Genomic DNA, 25,241 nt, shown 5'->3' on the forward strand with positions numbered 1-25,241 from the left:
CATCAGCATGCCAGTGTTCATCCAGGTGCACAGCAGCCTTTGATAGATAATGCAATGCTTGGGATGATGTTCTTTTTGGCGGATATTCAGTGAGTGGTGAGTTCTTCTGTAAATGGCAAATGGTTGAATGGTGAGAAACAAAAAAAACCTTATGCTGGAATCCAAAGTAGACAGGCAGGAGGCTGGAAGACAGAGGAAGACAGGCAGCATCAGGAGGTGGAGAAGTCAATGTTTCAGGTGTAACCCTTCTTCAGAACCTTCTTCAAAATATCGACTTCTCCACTTCCTGATGCTGCCTGGCTTGCTGTGTTCTTCCAGCCTCTTGCCTGTCTACAAGTGGTAGAATGGGGCTAGAATCAGTTGAGAAGTTCAATAGAGATGCTATAAGTAGTTAATGAGTTTTGTTTGGTCAGATGCAGCAAGAAATCTCGTTAGGTCTCATGGAGAGACATTTTATCCTCCGTAAACCTCAACAAAACTGACAAAATCTCAAAAAGATTTAATCCCATTTCTCTTTTTAATAATATTTAACTTCTGTACGGCCATTATTACAGCCATTCTGTTATTTTCCTAACATTAATACAATTGTGAAAGGTCTATGCAAAATATAAAAGCTACTTTTAAATTCTTACGCTACAAGAAACATAGATTTTTTGGAAAATCCTCAGGCTTTAATGTCTAACTTAATTATTAGGAACAATCAGAAATGGCCGCCACTCTGATTTTCTGCCTTCAGGATACAGTGCCAATTCCAAAACAGTCACCTTCATAACGGTTGTGTTTTCTTACACAAACCTTGTATTACTTGAGGAAAATTCTAGGGACAGGGATGACTTTTCTCATTTAATTTCCATAAAGGAGGGCTGACTCAAAACAGGTGTTGTTGTCGCTAGTTCAGGCATTAAGAGGAAAATGGTCACAGCCTTTAATTTCAGCAGAAGCACTTCTCACTGTCTTTCTTTCTATGGATGAGCTCTGTGCTACTCAGACACAGGTGAATTTTGCCAAGTTTAGATGTACAACTTAAATCAGGAACTTGTTTGTTGTCACCACTAGAAGATGTTTGTCTACTTAGTTTGTTCCTTTAGATCTAACTCTCAAGCTGTCTAAAAAAGATTTCAATGCCCAAAATATTTAGTCATGCATCAGGCTGAACAGGAAAACACTTCAATCCAAAGATGTAAAAAATCCACTGAAGAGTTTTCTTTACCATTGCTGGGCCATACAGTCTTTCTTCAACCACGGGAACAGATAACCAGACAGTAAGATCATAAATGGATTGATTTGGCATTGTTGTTCTAGCATTGAGACAGCAATGACAGATTAATTTGTGTGTGGGTTAGTTAACATTTCTGTCCAAATCCAATAAAACTGACTAATCTTCTAAGATTTGAAAATGAAATTGGGGATCTGCTACAACAATATTAAAGCCTGTTCATTTATATATCCAAGTGGAGTCATTGGCATTAGAACTAAGCATTTGCAATTTAATGTCAAAGTGCCCACTGTCTGCAATTTAAAATGACTACATGTGTGTAAATTTAGACATGTACAGTTCTAATTTTTATTTCAACTACTACATAAAACTATCCTGCAATTAGGATTGGGAGCCATGCATGGGAAAACAGTTTCAATGTCACCAAAGTTATTGCAATGTCAAAAATATATCATATAATAATGTCCACATTTTTGGGAGAGTTGCGGGGAAAATTGAGTTGATTATTAAAGCTAAAGGTACAATCTTGACCTCTGGAAAGAAATAACAGCAACATCTGCACAACATCACGTAGACCAATTATTTTTCCAGATGGAATTACAGCTCTCTGATTGAAAAGTGCAGCAAAAATCTGAAATAATTACAAGGTTATAAATATTTATTCAACAGCATGAAGCACTATTTGAAGGCGTGAATCACAACCAACTAAATGGCTATTGCACACATTAAAAGCATCATTAACAGTATTAAACAGCTATTATTCAGCACCGGCTTGCTAAAAGCAGTGCATAAACTGTAATTTGAATGCCTTTAATTTCAAATAATATAAGAGAAGAAAGTTGCAAAGCTTAACCAGATGATCATTTGGCTGAAAAACTCTCTTTAAAAGTCCAGCCTCCCATTTGAACTCCTCTGTGAAGCATTTGTGTTTTGTTAGACTATATTAGAACAAAACATTCCCTCAAAAGATTGAAAAGATGTGTAATACCCATGGTATAAGAAAGAGGAAGAAAAAGGTCAATCAGCTCATAATTCCTATTTCTTCCAGAGAATGTACTAAAATGGGATCAGTCCGCAGGTACCTGTGCTGCTTCATGTTTGATCCTGTTAATCATGTTGAGATGAAAGAATCAAGGAGAAAATTTTCTATAAAAAGGTTTATGAATAAAAAAGCATTATTAACATGCAACTCGACCGACAACTTACACATCACCATAATTGTAGGATAACTTGTATCACTTTACTGTCAGTATCACAAGAATACATCTTGTCCTTAGCCCCCCAGTGCTTTTAATGAGATTACTATGTTTGCAAATTAATTGTCAAATAAATTAATTAAACACTTTATGAAAAGTTTAGTCCAGAAATTAATAGCCTAAATGAATTTTTATCATGATAGTAATTGATGATTACCAATCTATATCTCTGGCCCAGAAACCAAACTTTGAAACATTGAATCTCATTCCTTCTGGTTGTTTTAAGAGACACTTTGAATGTAAAACTTACATTTCTTTTAAAAAACTGCTTTTTCTTTTAGTGTGTTTTGTTCTTTCTTAATCCTATGTTTCTTTTTCTTTCTGACCTTGATTTTGTATTGATTTGTTTAATATAACTCACACACTTTCTCAATCCATCTTATTTCTTTCACAATCCTATTTTTTGTATTTAATAAAATGCATTGTTTATCCTGATGTTCATCAACATTCTGAATGGTTCAACTAATACGATACACAATGAGGAATCTTAATCCAGCATTATCTCTTCCTTAGTTACTGTCACATTTCCCATGAAGCTGCAAGCTTTTTCTAATGTTCCATTCCACACATGCTCAAATTAAGTGAAATGCTGAATCATGATAATAGACAGTAGCATGATATTCATATATGTTTATATGTAATACTGCCAATAACAGACTCGAATATTAAGACGTAAAGCTCTTATCATTAACTTATTCTAGGGTGAAGCATAGCTGAAAATGTGTTGCTGGTTAAAGCGCAGCAGGTTAGGCAGCATCTCAGGAATAGGGAATTCGACGTTTCGAGCATAAGCACTTCATCAGGAATGAGAGAGAGTAGCCAAGCAGGCTAAGATAAAAGGTAGGGAGGAGGGACTTGGGGGAGGGGCAATGGAGGTGGGATAGGTGGAAGGAGGTCAAGGTGAGGGTGATAGGCTGGAGTGGGGTGGAGGCGGAGAGGTCAGTAAGGAGATTGCAGGTTAGGAGGGCGGTGCTGAGTTGAGGGAACCGACTGAGACAAGGTGGGGGGAGGGGAAATGAGGAAACTGGAGAAATCTGAATTCATACCTTGTGGTTGGAGGGTTCCCAGGCAGAACCTGAGGCGCTCCTCCTCCAGCCGTCGTGTTGTTATGTTCTGCCGGTGGAGGAGTCCAAGGTCCTGCATGTCCTCGGTGGAGTGGGAAGGAGAGTTAAAGTGTTGAGCCACGGGGTGGTTGGGTTGGTTGGTCCGGGCGGCCCACAGGTGTTCTCTGAAGCGTTCCGCAAGTAAGCGGCCTGTCTCCCCAATATAGAGGAGGCCACATCGGGTGCAGCGGATGCAATAGATGATGTGTGTGGAGGTACAGGTGAACTTGTGGTGGATATGGAAGGATCCCTTGGGGCCTTGGAGGGAAGTGAGTGTGGGTGGAGGTGTGGGCGCAAGTTTTACATTTCCTGCGGTTGCAGGGGAAGGTGACGGGGGTGGAGGTTGGGTTGGTGGGGGGTGTGGATCTGACGAGGGAGTCACGAAGGGAGTGGTCCTTGTGGAACGCTGATAGGGGAGGGGAGGGAAATATATCCTTGGTGGTGGGGTCTGTTTGGAGGTGGAAATTAATTTGGATCTCAATTCCTAGTGTGTGTGGCCCAATATCTCCCAGTACATTCTCAGATTATCATTTGAAATAGATTAATTAATTTACCACTGATCAACAATACTTGGAAAGCTTAGGTTTGTGATTGATTAGAAGCTGAATTTTAACCTAAAAAGGGACCAAACTGGGGAAGCTCAGCAAGGGGGGATTGGTTGTTAGGTATTAAAATCTGTAAATTCCCAATACAAGCCTGTTTCCAATCCAATATTTCCAGATTTAACTGAGGATGGAAGTCAGGTAGGTAGCCAACCCACTCCAAAAGGCCAGATTGGAAACTGAATAATGATAATAAGGTTGCAAAGTTCATTGACTACTTACAGTGTGGAAACAGGCCCTTCGGCCCAACAAGTCCACACCGACCCGCCAAAGCGCAACCCATCCATTCCTCTACATTTACCCCTTTTACCTAACACTACAGGCAATTTAGCATGGCCAATTTACCTGACCTGCACATCCTTGGACTGTGGGAGGAAACCAGAGCACCTGGAGGAAACCCACGCAGACACGGGGAGAACGTGCAAACTCCACACAGTCAGTCGCCTGAGTCAGGAAATGAACCCAGGTCTCTGGCGTGATGCAGGTTTTCAGCTGTAACTGTTGTCACTGTTGGGTTTTATAAGAATTGAGAAAATTGTGCCTGTACTGAGGAAAGGACTAAGTAAACATGGGAGGTAAGTACCTTTATACCTGAAAACACACAAACCACCTGAGAAGACTGTATTATTAAGGACAACCCACTGACCTTTCCCAATGGCTTTTAGCTTCTCCTCTTCCAACAGGTTCCGATCATGTTCTCACCACCTCAATATTTCATTCCACCAATTCCAAGGATTCCCAAGTTCCTCAAAGTACCCGACTCCACTGCCCTCACGGATTGGCAGAAATCCTCCCTCCATAATCAACAATGGCATTTGAACTCATTAAAAAGTGAAATTAAAAGTCTGATGATGACTTTGAGACCACTATCTATTGTTGAAAGACCTATCTGATTCACCAATGTCCTTTAGGGAAGGAAATCCTTACCCGTTCTCTCCAGACCCACAGCAATGTGGTTGAGACTCAATTGCTGTCTGAAATGTCCTCGAAAGCCATTCAGTTTTGAATAATTCAAATGCAAATCAGATTTTCTTTAAGAAAAATTACTTTGGGAGTCTGCATACAAGTAATGTGAAATATGAAATATGGTAAGTGTAGTACAATTGAGAGAAACAGGAAACTTTGAATGTAGGATTCACAAAGCTGATCGTCACCAGCAGGCTTTTCTTGTACCTGTGTCTAAATCTGTTGTGGACTAATTGATGGAGATTAATTGCTATGATTAGTTATTAAATCCATTATTGTCAGAACACATAACCAAATTATACCACTCAGGCTAAAAATGGCAAACGTCACAAATGAGACTTGTAACCTGTTGAATTTCTAATATTATGCCACTATACAAGTTAGTGCCTTTTCCCATCAGGTCAATGTAAATCTATTATTTAGTTGTTTGAATTATCTATGACATTTCTTCGCTCTGTTCTGACAAGTCAATGATTAACAAATTTTAAGTCTGTATCTTCAGCAGTAAAATGTGTGGTGCAATAATATTCACACTTCCACTATATCCCATTACTCTATTAGCCCTTCATCCTTAATCAATGAGTGAGGAGCATTCTAAGATATTTATATTGCATAGGAGTCAGGGGTTTCATGTCTGAAATTTGAAAATGGCACGATAAATACTTTTTTATTCACCGTTTCTTCAAAGACAAGTAAGAAAATGGATTAAGGCAGGATCACAACAGAGAGATCAATCACTGGGCTTTTATCTCTGTAGATAGCTAGAATTCAATATGCTTTTTTTTACACAAAACTAACTAAGTTGACCACAGTCTCACCCTTTGGATTTGATTTGTTGTAATAATGTTGAGAAAAGTGACACTTTAATGGACTTTACATTAGATTATTGATTGGTTCTTTTTCACAAATGTGCCGTGTATTACTGTGTGGGGCAGGTGTGGCTTTCATTTGTAAAATGTCCCTTCTGAGTCAATATAACAGGACAGTAAGGACAATCAGAAACCTCTCCATAGTAAATGCTAAAAAAATGCCTTCATTAGGAGCAGATCATTAGGGTGCTGGAAGATGAAAGGCAGGCTGGGTTGTTTGGATTCCACATTCGTTTACATTTAGTTTTTTTTATTTCCTTAACCAGGGAAAGGCATGAGTCATTCTCTTTCTTCTCAAGAGGGAGCGTCACCAGTCAAGCCAGTTGGTGGCCAAAGTCATTATCAGCTCCCACAAGTGGAAACCTCAGATCTCAAAAGGTTTGCACAACAAATGGCTGCGGCAACATCAGCATCACAGAGAATAAGCACAGGGAACAAAATGCGTTAGAAATCTGAAAGCTTTGATGGATTAGAACTAGAGCCCTTTGAGATCCTTAAGCTTTACTGGTCTTTGGTTTGGTAATTTAACTCCAGTGCAAATTATCTCCTTTAGCTGAGGACAATATGCTATTTGGCTACACAAAAGGAGTCTAATCCAGAAATAATGATCTCTGGATTTCACTTTAAACAGAATAAGAGTTTGCATTGCAAATTGTAAGTGGACAGTATCCTGAAGATTGCTATTTACTCTAAGATATTGTTTCAAGTTGGTATGAGAAATCAGTTATTGGACAATATAATCAGATGATATTTGACAAATTAGCTCCACTGACACTCCACTAAGATAAATTATTGTGATGTGAATGTTTTAACATAGTTTTGTTGGACCCAGTATCAATTAAAATCAGAAAAGCATCCAATAAAGTATAGTTGGCTTTAAAAATAAAGAAGACAGAAGATATTTATACTGCAGCAAATTCAATAGCCCCCAGAAAAGCTGCGTAGCAGTGTTGGAGCAAGTGAGTGGATAATGGGATAAAGGGAAACCTGAAAATCCTGGAGACACAGTGAACCTGATGAGGCTAACAGCAGGATTTCATTAAAACAAAAGTTTGAAGAAACGGAAAGAGGAGTGGAGCAGTTTAGGGAAAGAGACTCAGGCAGCATGATTGAAACAGCTGGTCGACACATGTTCTACAAAAATCTAAAAGCTGCAGTGCAGCTTCAGACAAAATGCTGAGAGAATGTTTGCCATGTCCATTAGGGTCGACACACTGATGATATATTTTGTCAGTTTCTAGCGGCAGTGCATTTACTATAGAAGGTGGCTCCAATCTTGTATGTGATATTAATACAACAGAATTGTTATGAGGGTGTTGCAGCAGATGTTCTGATTTGGAGGAAAGGGCACCCGGAAACAAATTTTAAAGGTGCCAGGTTTCTATGCCTTGTTAATCATGTATAGCATGTTTGCTAATCATGAATGCAACCTTATTGGTGGTGGATAACACTGCAATGGGCTTTGAATACAGATTGGTGGCATTAAACAAAAATAACTGGCTTCTATGTTAGTTAGTTAAACTGCTCTTATGGTTATTTCAAAGCAATTATATCTTAAGGGCTAAATAAACCTAGTATGATACCAGGATTAAACAATAAAAGAACAAATATCAATAAAATAGAAGACAAATGACCACCCTGGATTCCAAATGTGTGAAGAAGATTTTACAGTACAGATTTACATGCCTCTGTCTACATTAGAACAGACACAGACAGAAGAACAAAATAGAAGGTGGGATGTTCCCTGTTCTAGCCCTGTATAGCCCTGCTGATGTTCGAGAAAAGGGTAGAGTGTACAAGTACAGAGAGAGATTGGGGAACTATTGTTTGTCGTGAAAAACATTTTTGGATCCTATTTTCATAATTCCTGCTGCAGCGAAGGACTCAAAGTGATCAAGGATTCCTTGACAAGGAGTTATGAAAGCTCTTGGAGTGCGGGCAGGAAGTATTCTCAAGTTGATAATAATTTGCTTAAGTCACTTGGATATCACTGAAAGTGCTGGTCTTACAATCAAGAAGGAACAAAGATTGGAGGAAATAGTCACCTTAGACACTGTAATCACAGCTGGCAGCAAAGTAGGCATCGGACAATTATACCAGGCTATCACAACATGGGTGCAGCTCCCTCACACATCCAGGCCGGTGGGCAGGTGCATTTTACAAAAGCAAGAATCCTAAGGCAATAGGAGCCGCAGTCATAGCCAAAAAGGAGAACAAATTATTGCCCTGAACACAGGGTGTATTATATTAGATGCATAAAGTCATGAGGATTGTCGACGTAAAAGAAGGCTGAGAATGTTCAGACCAATTTGGTCTCAGACATCTGTGCCATTGTGCATGAAAAACTATGCTTCAAACCATTAGACAATGGGTCTTTCGGAAACAGTTGATGTTAAAATAGCCCAAAATGTTTGTGGCTACTTTATTCTAGGGATTTTCTGAAGACCTGTGCAGCATTTCACCAGCAACAATCATGCCAGTGTAGTGGTATTGTCCATGGACAAGTAATCCAGAGAACCAGGCCAATGCTTTGGAAAGCTCATATCCCACTCTGGCTGGTGGTAAATTTTGGATTCATTTAATAAACTTGGAATTTGTTAACAAATTTATTTTTAAAATTAATTTTAACTTTATTTAATCTGGAAACTAGACTAATAGTGACCGTGAATCAAATGCCATACAAACCTATCCGTTTCACTTAATAGGAGGGAAACCATCAGTTGACCTGGCATGCATGTGATTCATAGTCCACAGCAATGTGGTTGACTCTTAACTGTCCTCTGAAATGATCAAGCCACTCAGTTGCATTGAATTGCTACAAAGACTAATAAAAAGGGATTAAACTGGATAGACCTGTTGGCATTGAGCAAAGCAATGTAATAGAACAGCACCATACAAGCCTGCCAATCCTGCAAAGACTTCCTGATCAACATCTGGCGTTATTCCAAAATTGAGAGGGCTATCTCACAGAATAGTCAAGTAACAGCCTAGCCCAGTCATATGCATAACCAAACCTGACAATGAGCCAGACATCACCATCACCATCCCTGGGTATGTGCTGTCCTACCAACGGGACAGATCTACCAGAGGTGGCAACAGATTAGCATCAATTTGGGAGGGAGTTGTCTTGGGTGTCCTCAACATTGACTCTGGTAGCAATGAAGTTTGTGGCACCAGATCTAGCAAGGGCAAGGAAATCTCCTGAATATAAATGCCTACTGCCCCTCCTCAACATATAAATCATTCCTCCACAATGTAAACACCGCTCTTGACAAGGGCACAGAATTTACTCTAGGTAGGAAACTTCAATGTCCATCACCAACAATATCACTGTAACATCACTACTGTTCAGAAACGTAAACAACATTGCTGCTATATAGGATATGCAGCAAGTGGCAAAGGAGCCAACAACAGGAAAAAACATCCTTGACCTCCTCCTCACAAATATGCTGACTGCAAATACATCTGTCCATGACATAATCAGTAACAATGACTGCCGCAGAGTTCTTATGGCGACAAAGTCTGAGCTTCAGGTTGAGGTTACCCTCTATCATATTGTGTGGCACAGCCACCAATTAAAAAGGAGAGATCTCAAACAAGACTGGGTATCCATGAAGTGCTGGGGACCAACAACAGCAACATAATTACACTCAACCGCAATCTATAACCTCATAGTCCAGCAAATTCCCCACCTCACCATTACCACTAAGACACGGATCAGTGAAGACTCCAGGATGGCCTGCAATGAACAGGATCAGACTTACATGTCAACTTGTGAAGCTACAACACAGAACTACTTGCATGCCAAACAACAGAAACGGAATGCTCTAGAGCTATTAAGTCCAATAATCTCTTGATCAGATATAAGCTCTTGAGTCCTGCCACTTCCAGTCGTAAATCATGGTTAAACAGCTCACTGGCAGAGGAGACTCCACAAATATCTTCACCTTCATTGGTTGCAGAGACCAGCATAATTGTGCAAAAAACAAGGCTGAAGAATTTGCAAGCACCTTTAGCCAGAGTACCTAGTAGATGATGATTTTCACTTACCTCCTGATATTCCAGGCTTCACAGATACCATCTTTCAGCCAGTTCGATTCATTCCTCAAGAAGTGAATGGAGTTTTTGGATACTGTAAAGACAATGAGCCCTGTTAACATTTGGCAATGTTATTGAAGACCTGCAGTCCACAACTAGGCACTGTTCTAGTCAAGCTGTTCTAGTATAGCTACAACACTGACCTGGTAATGTGGAAATTTGCCCAGTTCTGTTGTCAAACAAACCCAACCTGGCCAACTATCCAGTCTATTCTCAATCATCAGTAAACTGTTGAAAGGTGTTGTCAACAGTGCTATTAAAGTGGACTTACACAACAGTAACCTGCTCAGTGATGCTCACTTTCAGCTCCACCTGTACCACTCAGCTCCTGGCCTCATTACAGACTCGGTCCAAACATGGGCAAAGGAGCTGAACTCAAGAAGGAAGTGAAGGTGCTGCATTTTACATCAGTTAGAGATGAAAAAACTACAGATGCTGGAATCCAAGTGTTCAAGTAGGAGGCTGGAAGAACACAGCAATCCAAGCAGCATCAGGAGGTGGAGAAGTCAATGTTTCGGGTGTAACCCTTCTGCGGGTTTTTAGAGCAGGGCAGGATTTGATCAGGTTTGCCATCAAGGAATCCAAGCAAAATGGGACTCAATGGGAATCAAAGGAAAACATTCCACTGGTTGGAGTAATACCTGACCTAAAGAAGATGGATGGAGTAGTTGAGAGTCAATCATCTCAGCTATCTTCAACTTCTTTAACATAAGGATTTAGTGGATGATTGCACAATTTCCAGCATGATTCATGACTCCTCAGATGCTGAAGCAGTCTGTGTCCATATGCTCTCAGACCTGGACAACATTTAGGCTTGATCTGATAAGTAGCAAATAACATTGGTGCTATAGAAGTGCCAGGCATCTGCTGTTTCCAACAAGAAATAATCCAAACATCACCCCTTGACATTCAATGGCACAGACCATCTCTGAATATCCCCCTATCAAATCCCGGTTGTTACCAGGAATGATCCAGCCATATAGCCCTCTGTTGCAAAGTAAAGCTTAGTGGTGCTATCATGGAATACAGGGAGAACTAGCTATTTGGATACAGAACTGGCTCAAAGGTAGAAGACAGAGGGTGGAGGTGGAGGGTTGCTTTTCAGATTGGAGGCCTGTGACCAGTGGTGTGCCACAGGGATCAGTGCTGGGTCCACTAGTTTTTGTCATTTATATAAATGATTTGGATGTGAACATAGGAGGTATAGTTAGGAAGATTACAGATGACACCAAAATTGGAAGTTTAGTGGATAGCAAAGAAGGTTACCCCAGAGTACAACAGGATCTTGATTAGATGGGCCAATGGGCTGAGGAATGGCAGATGGAATTTAATTTAGATACATGTGAGGTGCTGCATTTTGTAAAAGCAAATCTTAGCAGGACTTATACACTTAATGGTAAGGTCTTGGGGAGTGTTGCTGAACAAAAAGACCTTGGAGTGCAGGTTCATAGCTCCTTGAAAATAGAGTCACAGGTAGATAGGATAGTGAAGAAGGCATTTGGTATGCTTCCCTTTATTGGACGGAGTATTGAGTACAGGAGTTGGGAGGTCATATTGCAGTTGTACAGGACATTGGCTAGGACACTTTTGGAATATTGCATGCAATTCTGGTCTCCTTTCTATAGGAAGAATGTTGTGAAACTTGAAAGGGTTCAGAAAAGATTTACAAGGATGTTGCCAGGGTTGGAGGTTTTGAGTTACAGGGAGAGGCTGAACAGGCTGTGGCTGTTTTCCCTGGAGCATTGGAGGCTGAGGGGTGATCTTATAGAGGTTTATAAAATCATGAGGGGCATGGATAGGATAAACAGACAAGGTCTTATTCCTGGGGTGGGGGAGTCCAGAACTAGAGGTCATAGGTTTAGGGCGAGAGAGGAAAGATATAAAAGGGACCTAAGGGGCAGCTTTTTCACACAGAGGGTGGTGCTTGTATGGAATGAGCTGCCAGAGGAAGTGGTGGAGTCTGGTACAATTGCAACATTTAAAAGGCATCTGCATGGTTATATGAATAGGAAGGGTTTAGAGGGACAGAGGCCAAGTGCTGGCTAATGGGATGAGATTAAGTTCGGATATTTGGTCAGCATGGACAAGTTAGAACGAAGGGTCTGTTTCTGTGCTGTACATCCCTATGACTCTATTATTCTATTAATGTGTGAACCCAGGGTAATGACGTGGGGACAAGGGTTCAAATCCCATACAGATGATAAAATTTGAACTCAATAGAAATCTGGAGTTCAGGGTTGATGAAACCACTGCCAATATTGGGGAAAACTCCACATAGTTCGCTTTGGCGAAAAAGCTGTTGGACCACAAGTGACCCACAGCATTAACTATCAACTGGGTGATAAGTGCTGGCCTAGTCAATGACACTCATATATTGTGGATCAATAAACAAAAAGATTCTCTCTCCTCTGAGAGATGAGACCTAATTTCTGCCATAACTGGATGACCCTTAGTTGGAGAATATTCTGTCTGGTTCTGGACTCTCCCAGAAGAGGAAAGAACCTCTCATCATTTAGTCTGCCAATGCCCCTAAGAATCTCATATCTTCCAATGAGGACAGCCTCCAATATTTGGGGCATGGATTAAACTTAAGGAGGAGATAGACTGACTTTTACTGAGTAATGGGTTAAAGGTTTATGGAAGTGGACAGGAAAATGCAGATGAAGCTGAAACGATATCAGCCATGATTGTATTAAATAGCAGAACAGGTGTGACCGGCTGAATTTTCTGTTCATAATTCGCAAGATTTTATAACCTCTCCTCAGAAGAAAATTCTCCCATACCCGAAATCAACCAAGTGAACCTTCTCTTACTTAGAATCATAGAGTCATAGAGATGTACAGCATGGAAACAGACACTTCGGTTCAACCCGTCCATGTCAACCAGATATCCCAACCCAATCTAGTCCCACCTGCCAGCACCCGGCCCATAACCCTCCAAACCCTTCCTATTCATATACCCATCCAAATGCCTCTTAAATGTTGCAATTGTACCAGCCTCCACCACATCCTCTGGCAGCTCATTCCATACACGTACCACCCTCTGCGTGAAAAAGTTGTCCCTTAGGTCTCTTTTATATCTTTCCTCTCTCACCCTAAACCTATGCCATCTGGTTCTGGACTCCCCGATCCCAGGAAAAGACTTTGTCTATTAATCCTATCCATGCCCCTCATAATTTTGTAAACCTCTGTAAGGTCACCCCTCAGCCTCCAATGCTCCAGGAAAAACAGCCCCAGCCTGTTCAGCCTCTCCCTGTAGCTCAAATCCTCAAACTCTGGCAACATCATTGTAAAGCGTTTCTGAACCCTTTCAAGTTTCACAACATCTTTCTGATAGGAAGGAGACCAGAATTGCACGCAATATTCCAACAGTGGCCTAACCAAAGTCCTGTACAGATGCAACGTGACCTCCCAACTTCTGTACTCAATACTCTGGCCAATAAAGGAAAACATACCAAACGCCTTCTTCACTACCCTATCTACCTGCGACTCCACTTTCAAGGAGCTATGAACCTGCACTCCAAGGTCTCTTTGTTCAGCAACACTCCTGAGGACCTTACCTGCTAAGATTTGCTTTCCCAAAATGCAGCACCTTGCATTTATCTGAATTAAACTCCATCTGCCACTTCTCAGCCCATTGGCCCATCTGGTCAAGATCCTGTTGTAATCTGAGGTAACCCTCTTCGCTGTCCACTACACCTCCAATCTTGGTGTCATCTGAAAGCTTACTAATTGTACCTCTTATGCTCACATCCAAATCATTTATGTAAATGACAAAAGGTAGAGGACCTAGCACCAATTCTTGTGGCACTCCTCTGGTCACAGACCTCCAGTCTGAAAAACAACCCTCCACCACCACCCTTTGTCTTCTACCTCTGAGCCAGTTCTGTAACCAAATGGCTAGTTCTCCCTGTATTCCATGAGATCTAACCTTGCTAATCAGTCTCCCATGGGGAACCTTGTCGAACGCCTTACTGAAGTCCATATAGATCACATCTCCTGCTCTGCCCTCATCAATCTTCTTTGTTCCTTCTTCAAAATACTCAATCAAGTTTGAGAGACATGATTTCCCACACACAAAGCCGTGTTGACTATCCCTAATCAGTCCTTGCCATTCCAAATACATGTACATCCTGTCCCTCAGGATTCCCTCCAACAATTTGCCCACCACCGAGGTCAGGCTCACCGGTCTATAGTTCCCTGGCTTGTCTTTACCTCCCTTCTTAAACAGTGGCACCACGTTTGTCAACCTCCAGTCTTCTTCCTCTAATTCCAGTATATATTCCTTCAGTGAGGGGACCAGAATAGTTCACAGTATTCCAGCTGTTGCCTGGCTTACCCCTGGATAGTTTTAGCAAGGCCGCACTCTTTTTATTCTCCATTCCCTTTAAAATTAAGGCCAGCATTCCCTATTAGTTACTGAATTGGATGCTATCTTTTTCTGATTTATGCAAAGCCTCCTGTGTTCCAGCATTCTGCAGTCTTCCTCAATTTCTATAATATTTCCCTCCCCTATGATTCTTGACAAAGTGTAACGTCAATTTCCCACATTATGTTCCAATTGCCAAGTTTTTGTCCATTCACTTAACCCTTTGTAGACTATTTGTATCATCCTCATCATTTGCCTTCCCACTTATCTTTGTGCCATCTGCAAACTTGGCAATAGTACATTCACCTCCTTCCTCCAAGGCACTAACATATATTGCAAATTCTTGCCCATATCCTGTGAATGAGCATAGATAAAATGCTCACTGCTGAACAAATATGGTTACAGATTGTCTGCTTCAGTGGGTGACAGACTAACACATGCAGACTCGCAGTTGCAGAGGGCAAGGTTTTGTCATTGTTGCCAGCATCCCTATGTACAAGGAACAATCAATTGCACATATGTGACCACAAGGACATCCACCAAGAGGCCTGAGAATTATTAAATTGAGAGGTTTCCTCCCTATCAATGTAAAGGGCCTGTGTGACCACATGAGGAGATTCCTATAATAAAAGCAATTTGCTGAGGATTTTGGGAATTTAAAATAAAAGCAGAAAACACAGACATAGGAATATCTTCAATAATCAGCAAATGTTGGGGAAACCCGGCAGCATCTGTGAAAGAAGAAACAGAGTTAATGTTTTGAGACTGATAGGTGTTATCTTTAGACCTGCAAGAAGTGATTCAACCTACAAGACTTCTGACTTGAAATGTTAGCTATGTTCCTCTCCCATAGGTGCTGTCAGACGAGCTGGGTTTCTCCAATACTTGCTGATTATTGAAGATATTCCTTTGTGTATGCTATTGAGTCCTAGGCAGTTATCACAAAGCTTTGATTCTGTGGGAGGCATGGATTTCTCAGTCATTCCAGGTAGGTGCCTGACTGGTTCTTGTCAAGGGCTATGCTTTAATGATTTGGCATCTCAATCAATAAACAGTTTCTGGTATCATTACCATTCCAAATGTGCTCTGATATATTCACCTGCCATGGTGCCCGTGGCAGTGATTATCTGCTGCATGCTACACGATATAGTGTGTAGAAGGCAAGGTGAAACTTGAGAAGTCAGATGCCAAGAAAAACCTCATATTGTCATCAGAGAATGAGCAGAGGGAATGGAGCAGGGAGAGGAGCAGCCATTGGAGTCACCAGTGAACAATCAGAATGGAGAGTGATGCCCAGATGTCATTGGTTGGTTTCATGCAGGATCCCATCTTCTCCAGGGAACTCCTAATACAAATGAGGAGTTTACAGGACATAGTGAGGGACAAAGCCTGAGCCTTTATGAGGAGAACCTCCTGCACATTCTTACTATCACTGAGAAATGGAGAGCCATGCACAATCTAAATTGGAGCTGATAAGAATCTGATTTTGCTTTTGAACGTTTAACATCAACCTTCCCTCCTAAATGAAGAGTAATTACCAAACATTGGAGCACACAAAGCATGTATTTACAATGCCTACACAAAGTTGCAATTGGAATGAAAGTCTATCGAATGCACGGTGACCCAGTTAGAGTTCATGGTGATGAGGAACCTTGTGAGCTCTCACAGTCCTGCACATTTACTCATGTTGCCATGGAAGAGGTGGAGATAGGTTGTTCAGCTCTCAGGCTGTGTAACTTGAGGAACGTAATGGACAGCCAGCAGGGGATCCACCTGAGAATCTACTCCCTACATCCCTGCAAGGGCAGCTGTGCTCACTGAGGCCCATACCATAAATATTGATTGTGAAAGGGGGGTAGGAGAAGCGATAGAAGCTGAGATGGCCAAGATCTGCTTCGGATCAACATCGTCTTCCTCAATCTTCTCAGCCTTGGTTAGGCTTTGAGGCAGCCTGGGGGAATTCAGATGCTGAGATACTGTTGCCGATCACTCTGGACATGATAATGCCACCAGCAAGTGTTCTATTTTCAATTTATACATTCTTTGGTGACTATAGCAGTGCCGTTCCCTGCTCTTTCCTCGAACTGGAAAATCTCATCAACTTTGTTCATAATTTCCCCCCTTCTCCCAACTTTACATTACCTACTCAAATAAAAGTGAAATAGTTCTGAATACAATACTGGAATTCTGAAATCAAAACAAAAATTGCTGGAGAAACTCAGTAGGCCTGGCAGCATATCTGAAGAAAGAAACAGAGTTAATATTTTGAGTCCAGCGACTCTTTTTCAGGATTGAAGTGTTCCAAAGTCACCTCACCAACCTCTGTATTCAACAGATCATCCAGGTGATTTTCACCACTGCCAGCAACACCAACAACCCCTCCCCCTCCCATAGCACCTTTCTATGCAAGTGCAGAAGGAGCAAATTCTGCCCACGTTATTCCTATTTTCTCACCATCCAAGACTCCAAAAACTCACGCTCGGTGAAACAGAAATGTATTTGTACTAACTATACCCAATGCAATCTCCTCTGCAGATCAAACACTGGTCAAGTGACCTTATTGCATAGTACTTCATCCTACCTGCAAGTGTGACATTGCGTTTCCAGTCACTTGTCCCATTAATTCTCTACCTTTCACCAATTCTGAGTTCTCTGTCCTCAATGTGCTGCTGTATTCCATTGAATTAAGCTGGAGAAGTAACACTTAATCTTTCAGTTAGGAACTTTACCACTCTATATCCAACAATAAGTTCAACAATTTCAAATTATAACCTCTGTTGGTTCAGGTTTTCACTCTTGTTTTACACTTTTTTTTATCTTTTGCTTTTGGTCACCAGCTGTTCATGATTCTGTCAGTCATACTTGACATCTCTTCACATGATCCATTCCATTCCCTTTGACTCTGATCTTTTCTTTTCACATATTGTTCCTCCTGCCATCTACCCCATCACAGCTACTCCCTTTGTTCTCTTTTTCTGCCCTCCCAGTTCATTTTCTTTAAACCAATTACAATGCTAACCTTTTCCCAATTTTAATAATTTTGTATATCTCTTCACAGATGTCGTGAGATTTGCTGAATTTTATATATTTTTTAAAAATTTTCAGTGTCCACATGAGCTTGCTTTTCCAGTTGTTTCTATCAGTACTATCAATTCATTGAATTTGATGCAAATGCTTCATGAGTTCAGCTTCAATTCTTTTCCCCGACATCACCTTAGTCACTAATATCCTGTTATCTTTATTAATCTCCTTCTGCTTGCATTTATATGTTCACCGCCTGCTATTCACCTCTCTTACATACAATTGCTGCTTCTATGTGTGCACCAGTGCATGATGCTAAACTGTTTCAAATATTTGCATAATCCTTCAATAGGGCACACGTTAGGTCCCTTCCATTTTTCCACCAGGAGAAGTCAATCCACAGTTGGAGGGATTCTCCAAGAACTGAAGAAGTGATGATTACATTATAAACTCTGACAACAATGGGGGACTCAGCCATCAACTTGACTGACAGAGAGAGAAAGCATACAGAATGAAGATGATGAGGCTGGAGGTCATGCACAGCAGGGCCTCTCAACATTTTCCTTTCCTGTTCTTATTAACTCATGTGCATTATCGCTTATACGCACACAGCATGGAAACCTAGTACTGTAAAATATTTCCACTCATTTGCTGCATGTCGCTCTTGCTGTTATGTGTTGACAATTGCTCCTCAGCACTTTCCCACCTCCTTCAATTAACTTAGACCCCGCACTGACACTGAAAGAGAGAACTACATTTGAAGGCTTATTGTCTTTACTCTTCCAACAAGCACTGAAACTAACAATTGCATGGTAAGAGATCGTGAACTCAAAGCATCAGCACAGGCTGGGTCATATGTCACTACTCGTTTGAAGAGGATAACTATGCAAACACTAGGAGTTTAAGCTTTGAAAGAATAAATATTTTGGTGTACCAGCAATTCCTCAAAGCATTGAACTGGTTATCAGGGAGCCTCAATGTCAGTGGGTGTGGAGATTTCCATTTTCAACTTGTGTCTGTTTCCAGTGATGTGGTATGTGGTTTTCTATATATTAGTCCACATGACATGTACCACAGAGAGTCGGGTTTTTGCAGAAACAAATGCCTTGAAGTTTATTATAACACTAGTTTTTTACATGGTTACAATATTACAGATTTACAGGCAGAGACTGTGTTCAGTGCTTCATGATATCGCTATATATTACATATACGTGGCTGACTGACTCCATTACACTAAGAGAGTGACTAGTGGTGAGATGGGTACCCTTATAGCAGAACATTAAATGTCATAATGCTACGTAACTGTCTTAAGGTTCTGGAGTCTATGCCATAAAACAACATTCGGTGCAGAATACTAACTCTGCAATAATCTTTGGGATACGTAGTCATCTCAATGGATGCCTTCCATGCAGTTCAAATGAAAGCTCATCAACTTAAAATGTCAATTTTGTACATTACTTCCCAGATTTGCCAGGTCTGCCAAATATTTCTAGTATTTTACATTACATCGAATTACCAGCATCAATGTAAATTGGCTTTTCCATTTATTTTTATTGGTACTACCAATTAAATGATTTTGCTGCCAACGCTTCATGCGTTTAGCTACAAACGTTTTCGGCTGTTATCACATAAGTCATGAATGTCTTGTTATCTTTATTAAGCTCCTTATGCTTCGACTCATACATTCAACACCTGCTGTTCTCTCTTACGCATGATTGCTGCTTCTTCCTGTGAGCTAATACAGAATGCAAAACTGTTTCAAGTATTTGCTGAGTCCTTGAACAGTACCAGTTGTCCCAGTATTTGGATTAATCAGGGAAGTTTGTATTGATTCTAGCAATCTCTGGACCACACCATCTTCTACACATTGAGCAGGCTAGAAAACTACATGAGTGGAGGCTTCAATCACACGATACATCTTCATTGTTTCCTCCTACAAATCAATAATCACGAAAGAGTGAGAAGGTTGGAGGACTGGTGCAAAATAACAGATGATTGCAGTCACTTGAAAAGAAAGCACAAACCTGAATGGTGCTCAACTTGTGATTACACATCAGGGGCTGAATTTAGTCAGAGGGCCCAAAGTCGGGCCTGTAAACAGGGGAAATTTGCCTGAGCCATTTGCAGGACCAACTGCTGCCTCAAGCAGTGAATTAATTATGATCACCACTCCCGTCCCTTTAAAACACAGAGGACTGAGCAATTCTGGTCTCCTTCCTATCAGAAAAATGTTGTGAAACTTGAAAGGGTTCAGAAAAGATTTACAAGGATGTTGCCAGGGTTGGAGGATTTGAGCTATAGGGAGAGGCTGAACAGGCTGGGGCTGCTTTCCCTGGAGTGTCAGAGGCTGAGGGGTGACCTTATAGAGGTTTATAAAATCATGTGGGGCATGGATTGGATAAATAGACAAAGTCTTTTCCCTGGGGTGGGGGAGTCCAGAATAAGAGGGCATAGGTTTAGGGTGAGAGGGGAAAGATATAAAGGAGACCTAAAGGGCAACGTTTTCACGCAGAGGATGGTACGTGTACGGAATGAATTGCCAGAGGAAGTGGTGGAGTCTGGTACAATAGCAACATTTAAAAGGCATTTGGATGGGTATATGAATAGGAAGGGTTTGGAGGGTTATGGGCCGGGTGCTGGCAGGTGGGACTAGATTGGGTTGGGATATCTGGTCAGCATGGACGGTTGGACCGAAGGGTCTGTTTCCATGCTGTACATCTCTATGACTCTATGACCACCTCCAAGAGCTGCTGGCCAAATTGAAGATAGTTAGATGCTGGTTGGGTGCAGACTGGGATCACTGGACCTGATTATGTAGCCCTTATCAATGGGATAGGTGGTTATAGGACATAAGGTATAGTAGCAGGAGTATACCACAAGACGCAATCTGCTGTCACATTCAGTACGATTATTGCTGACCTTGAGCTTTAACTCCACTTTCCTGCTCACTCCCCATATCCCTTGATTCACCAAGAGACTTAAAATCAAAAATATTAAACAATTGAGTATCTACGATCTGTGTGAGTAAGGAATTCCAAATATTCATATGTTTTGAGTGATTAAATGTCTCTTCATCTCAGTCTGAAATGATTGACCCCATATCCTGGAGAGGCAACTAATGCAATTAATGGGTGGACTCTTGTCAAGATATAGAGAGTCCCGTCTGCTGGACGGACAGCCGTGAAAGACCTGTGACGCTTCTTTGTGGAAAGACCACTAAACCACAAGATAATCAGTCAATGATGGCTCTTCCACAGAATCAAAGTCCTAGGGACAGAAATATCACCTACTGAGATCTGCCAAACAATAGCAGCTCGGCACATCTTGTGCTCAGCAGTTGGTGAGGCTTCAACTGCTGCAGGAAGAACACCACAGAGTGCCAGTTTATGGAGCAACTAAATCCACAGAAACATCATGTGGAGGGACAGAATGTTCTCAAATAAAAGAGTGGTGTGCAGTGAAGATAGTAGCAAGGGCTAATGTTTGACTCTTGATCAGGCATTGAATTCCTCTGAGGTGAGAAGCTTGCTGCATGCATTAGCTGTGGTGCACACTGTACATTACTAGGCCTACCTACAGTTGGCTTAATACCAGCAGCTTTCAGATGAGGCCCTCAAAATGGTAATTAGTTGGTCATTTAATGGATTCAATTGACAGTAGAGCAGGAAAGCCAACAATGTGTTTCCCACTCAAATCTAATTCTTGTGGAGGCGGGAAGGCAGAGAGATTCAGGTGTACCACCATCCTGACAAAGTAAACACTTTTCCCTTCTCCAAGCTCACCACCAGAAACAGTACAAGATTCCACCCACAATATCTAACCTGTCAAATCCGTTTGTAATCTTGACAGGTTCGATGGGATCACCCTTTAATTATTTTAATTTCCTCCTTTTGTTCTTGTTTAACTACCCTCTCATTTCAGTATCAATATAACCTTTGTGGTCCTACTTCTGATGCTGGTATATCCCTGCTTAAGAAGGAGACCAAAATTCTAGGTGTGGTCCCGCCAAGGCCCGTACAATTCCTGAGAGCAGTGGGCTTGCCTAAAATAGCCTGCATGGTGATGGAACTGAAATGAATTATTTGTGGAAGGCCTGCAATATGCATAAAACAGAAAGCCCCAATTCGCTATTTCCAAAAGTCTATATAGAATATGTTTCATCTAGCAAAGAGAGCCTGTTCACCTGATCAGTGCTAGTGTGAACTTCAGCCTACCTGCTGTTCCCTTGTAATATGCATTATATTCTGATTGACATGGAAGGCAAAGATATACAGGCTTGATTACAAAAAGCAACAGTGTGACTAGCTGTAGATGTCAGTTCTAATGTTGTGGTGATCAACTCAATTATAGGCTCCCTAGAAAGTTCCTAACGTTCCTTAACAAACAGCTGGTACATTATCTTGTGTCTCTGTACGTGTGCCTCTTTTGTTTGCTTTTCCTGCAGTTACCCCTCATGCAAATGCTGCTCCCTTCTCCTCCAGCCAGAATAGAAATGCCAGGAGTTACCAAACAATTTAAGAGCTCATAAAACCATTACAAGCATTTGAAAATGCTTGACATGGTCAAAAACCACCACTGAAAACATCGAAATCTCTCCACCCTTTTGCTATACTTTAGCTGAGAGAAGGTGATTATCATTTTATTTCTGCTGCAATCAGCCACCTCCTGATCTACCCTTATGAAATTAGGAATCAATATTAACAACATGAGAATGATAAGAACGACATTATGTCTTGACTAAATCCTTTCTTTCATCCTTGCATCCATGTCGCCATTCTGTATAATTAGTAGCAAATTCCTCTCAGACATTAATGTCAGTGATATTATACTTCAAGAACAGAATCATGATGTCTTTGAAGTATTTTCTTTTGCATCTTCTGGAATAACAGGCATTAAAAAGTTCATAAAGAGGATCTGGTAGGGGAGATGTTTTTCAGCTCATTGAAGTTCATTTTGTAGGGCTTTTTTTATCCTGAAAGCTTGTGGTCTGGCTTCAAAAAGCACACTAGCATTTGTTCAATGGTCCTTGAATCCAAAAGATGCAGCAAGGGCATCGATGACAGAATTTCTCTTGTCCTGTTATTTGACACCAACACACAGTTCAGGTTTAACTGAACTAGTGGCATGTGTGACAACAACTCAACTGTAGTCCAGGACTTTGTTGACTTGCAGCAGTTTATATTGTCGAACACTTGCTGTTGCAGTTTACAGAAGGCATTGCTGGTGTGGTTGATCCAGTGATGGATCTTCTCACTAATGGTGGCCTTTTGAGAGAATAGCTGCCAGGTGTGAGAAGTGCTCAACATGTGCCAAAGTCTCTCCTTTAACATATATGGAGGGTGAAATATGTAGTTGTCTAGGTGTACATTAATATACAGCATAAGTTATGTTTCAGTGGCATTCAAGTACAGGCTGAGTTTCTATATGCAGAACTGAAGAACATGAGAAGGGTTTGCATATCTGATGCAGTGTGGGCAACAACACTTCAAACATTGGAATACTGTAAGTCATGCCATATTCATGATGACTGAGGCTAGCATTTTCCATTGAGGCAATGTTAATATCGACACCAGAAGGCAGTTGGTCTTTGATGTGGTGAGTAGCCACTTCCAGATGGATTGTCAATTTTGTGGGGCTATCATAATGCCTTGTTTGACCCCTGTCTGAAATTTGATGGGTACTGTTTCAGATCTCCAACTTTAGACAGTTTCAACTTTATCATTATGAAAACAATTGCAAGATTGTGGTGAAATGTTTTAGACATCCAAACCTTTGGGCACAATCCATAGTAACTTGCAACTTATTGAGTTAAATATTTTGATCATGTCACTGATTGAAATGAAGAGTTGCTGGTATGGTTCTTGGATTATACAGGCAGCAAAGATGATATCAGAGTTTCCTTTAGACACTCAAATATCATGCTGTACCTCTGAGATCTCCTCAGAATTAAGAAGCAGGTAATTCAGGAGAATGTGTGTCAGGGATTTTTCTGCTATGGATACAAAGAAAATACCTTTAATGGTCTGAGCATGTTTTATGCTTTTAAATGAACATGAGTTATCCCTTTTTTTTAAAAGTATTTACAACTGTCATATTCCTTAGGTCAGGTTTGTAATGGTGGGGAGACTAGAGGGGAATGCTACAAAAGCGCTTCTTTCCAGGCAAAGCCAGAGGACAAATGCACAGAATCTTGATGTGAGTCAAATGCCACTAGCTCAGAAGGCCTCAGCTAGATTACCACCAGAGCAGACTTTATTATCAGCATAAAATGCTTCCTGTTAAAATAAATGGAAAAGTTATGGTAATAAATTCTTCTCAGATATGCTTTGAAAGGTGGTGAAGGAGCTATAGGCTTTGACCGGTTGATAGACTATGTCCTAGTTGACAGTAGCATCCCTTGAAATAATGCTATCTAGGTAGATGAACTATTCTCTCCATTGAGGTTACTCATGTCAATGCTGAGCTGTGGTGGGATGTAATTTCCTCAGGGTCATTGTTGGTCCCTCACTTTTATTTCCTTTAAGCTGATCATAAAACCAGTGATATTTGGAGGACATTTGAGCTGCATTGTCTCCTACATGTATGCCAGAAGGGCATAATCATCAGCAAACAAAACATCTGCGATAAGCTGTGGGTTTTGGTACTTGCCAGTGGTGATTGTGGGTTGGAGAGACAGCCATATGTTCAGAAGCAGACATATATACCCTCTTTCACATCTGCCTTTGCCTTTTGAGACACCATGCCTGAAGAGGAATAGTGCCAAAACACACTGTTGCTTTAAAACATTGGAGATTACTGTAAGAGCTCAATTTTACTTGAGCTTATTCTGGAAGACATTGGTTTCTTTTCTAGCAATTATCTCCTTCTATTTTTATTTGCAATTTCCCATCACAATCCAATTTTAGGTCAATATTACAAGGATATCTTTCTGGCTTTGCAGTTCCAACAGGTGACTTCGCCCATTGGGAACACACATTGTAAGGTTGAGGATATATTGTGCATGTCATTACGTTCTTTGAAATTACTGGCTGGAAAATTATACACCACAATTTGTCAAATTTCTTACATGCAGTCCACGTGGATAAGGTTCCAATCCAGGAGCACGAAATCAGAAAAGTACCCTTTAATCTTTCGCAAAATTGTTCTCAGATGTGTGAAATTCCTTTCATTGTTCTACAGCTGTAACTTATGGGTTGCTAAGATATAAATGATAAATACACCATGACAAACAGCTCCCATACAGCAGGAGAAGAAAAAAGTGAAAATTGAACGGGAACATAAAATAGAAAAGCTTATCTTTAAGCTTTTTCCAGACCTTTTTTTGGCAGTGATTTTTAAATCTCTCTTGCACACAATTTGTGTGCCTAGTAGCATTATTATTTACAGACATAGTTCAAAAGTGTTATACTGTGTTCCAAATAGTGACTCAAAACAGGAATATAGATGTTAAGAATTAGTCCCAGCTTTGAAATGACTTTTAATCACAAACCTGAAGTGTATACATATGTAGGAATCTTGTCTTTTGAAGTTTGTTGAGTGGAGAATGAGCAATAGTTAGAATAACAAAATCTAGAGATGACAAAAATATGGATGTACATACCAAAACAGACTGTGCATTCACGTCTCGCTCCAAGAATTTCAGTTGAAGTTTAGACCGACTCTCCAGTAATGAGGCAATGTTGTATAGTCTTTCAGATGAAATCCATCAGCCCTCTCAGTTGGACTTAGAAGATCCCATGGCA

At 40.8% G+C, this 25,241-nt stretch overlaps 1 long non-coding RNA gene across 1 annotated transcript; it reads right to left on the reverse strand.

The window, feature by feature from the left end:
- Positions 1–25,241, reverse strand: LOC132817890 (uncharacterized). The gene is made up of 3 exons (XR_009644930.1): positions 25,100–25,241; positions 10,063–10,144; positions 1–106 (listed from the first exon to the last, which is right to left on the reverse strand). It is a non-coding gene; the product is annotated as an uncharacterized LOC132817890 (long non-coding RNA).

The sequence above is a fragment of the Hemiscyllium ocellatum genome, chromosome 8, assembly GCF_020745735.1.
Source record: "Hemiscyllium ocellatum isolate sHemOce1 chromosome 8, sHemOce1.pat.X.cur, whole genome shotgun sequence".
Classification (NCBI taxonomy): Eukaryota; Metazoa; Chordata; class Chondrichthyes; order Orectolobiformes; family Hemiscylliidae; genus Hemiscyllium; species Hemiscyllium ocellatum.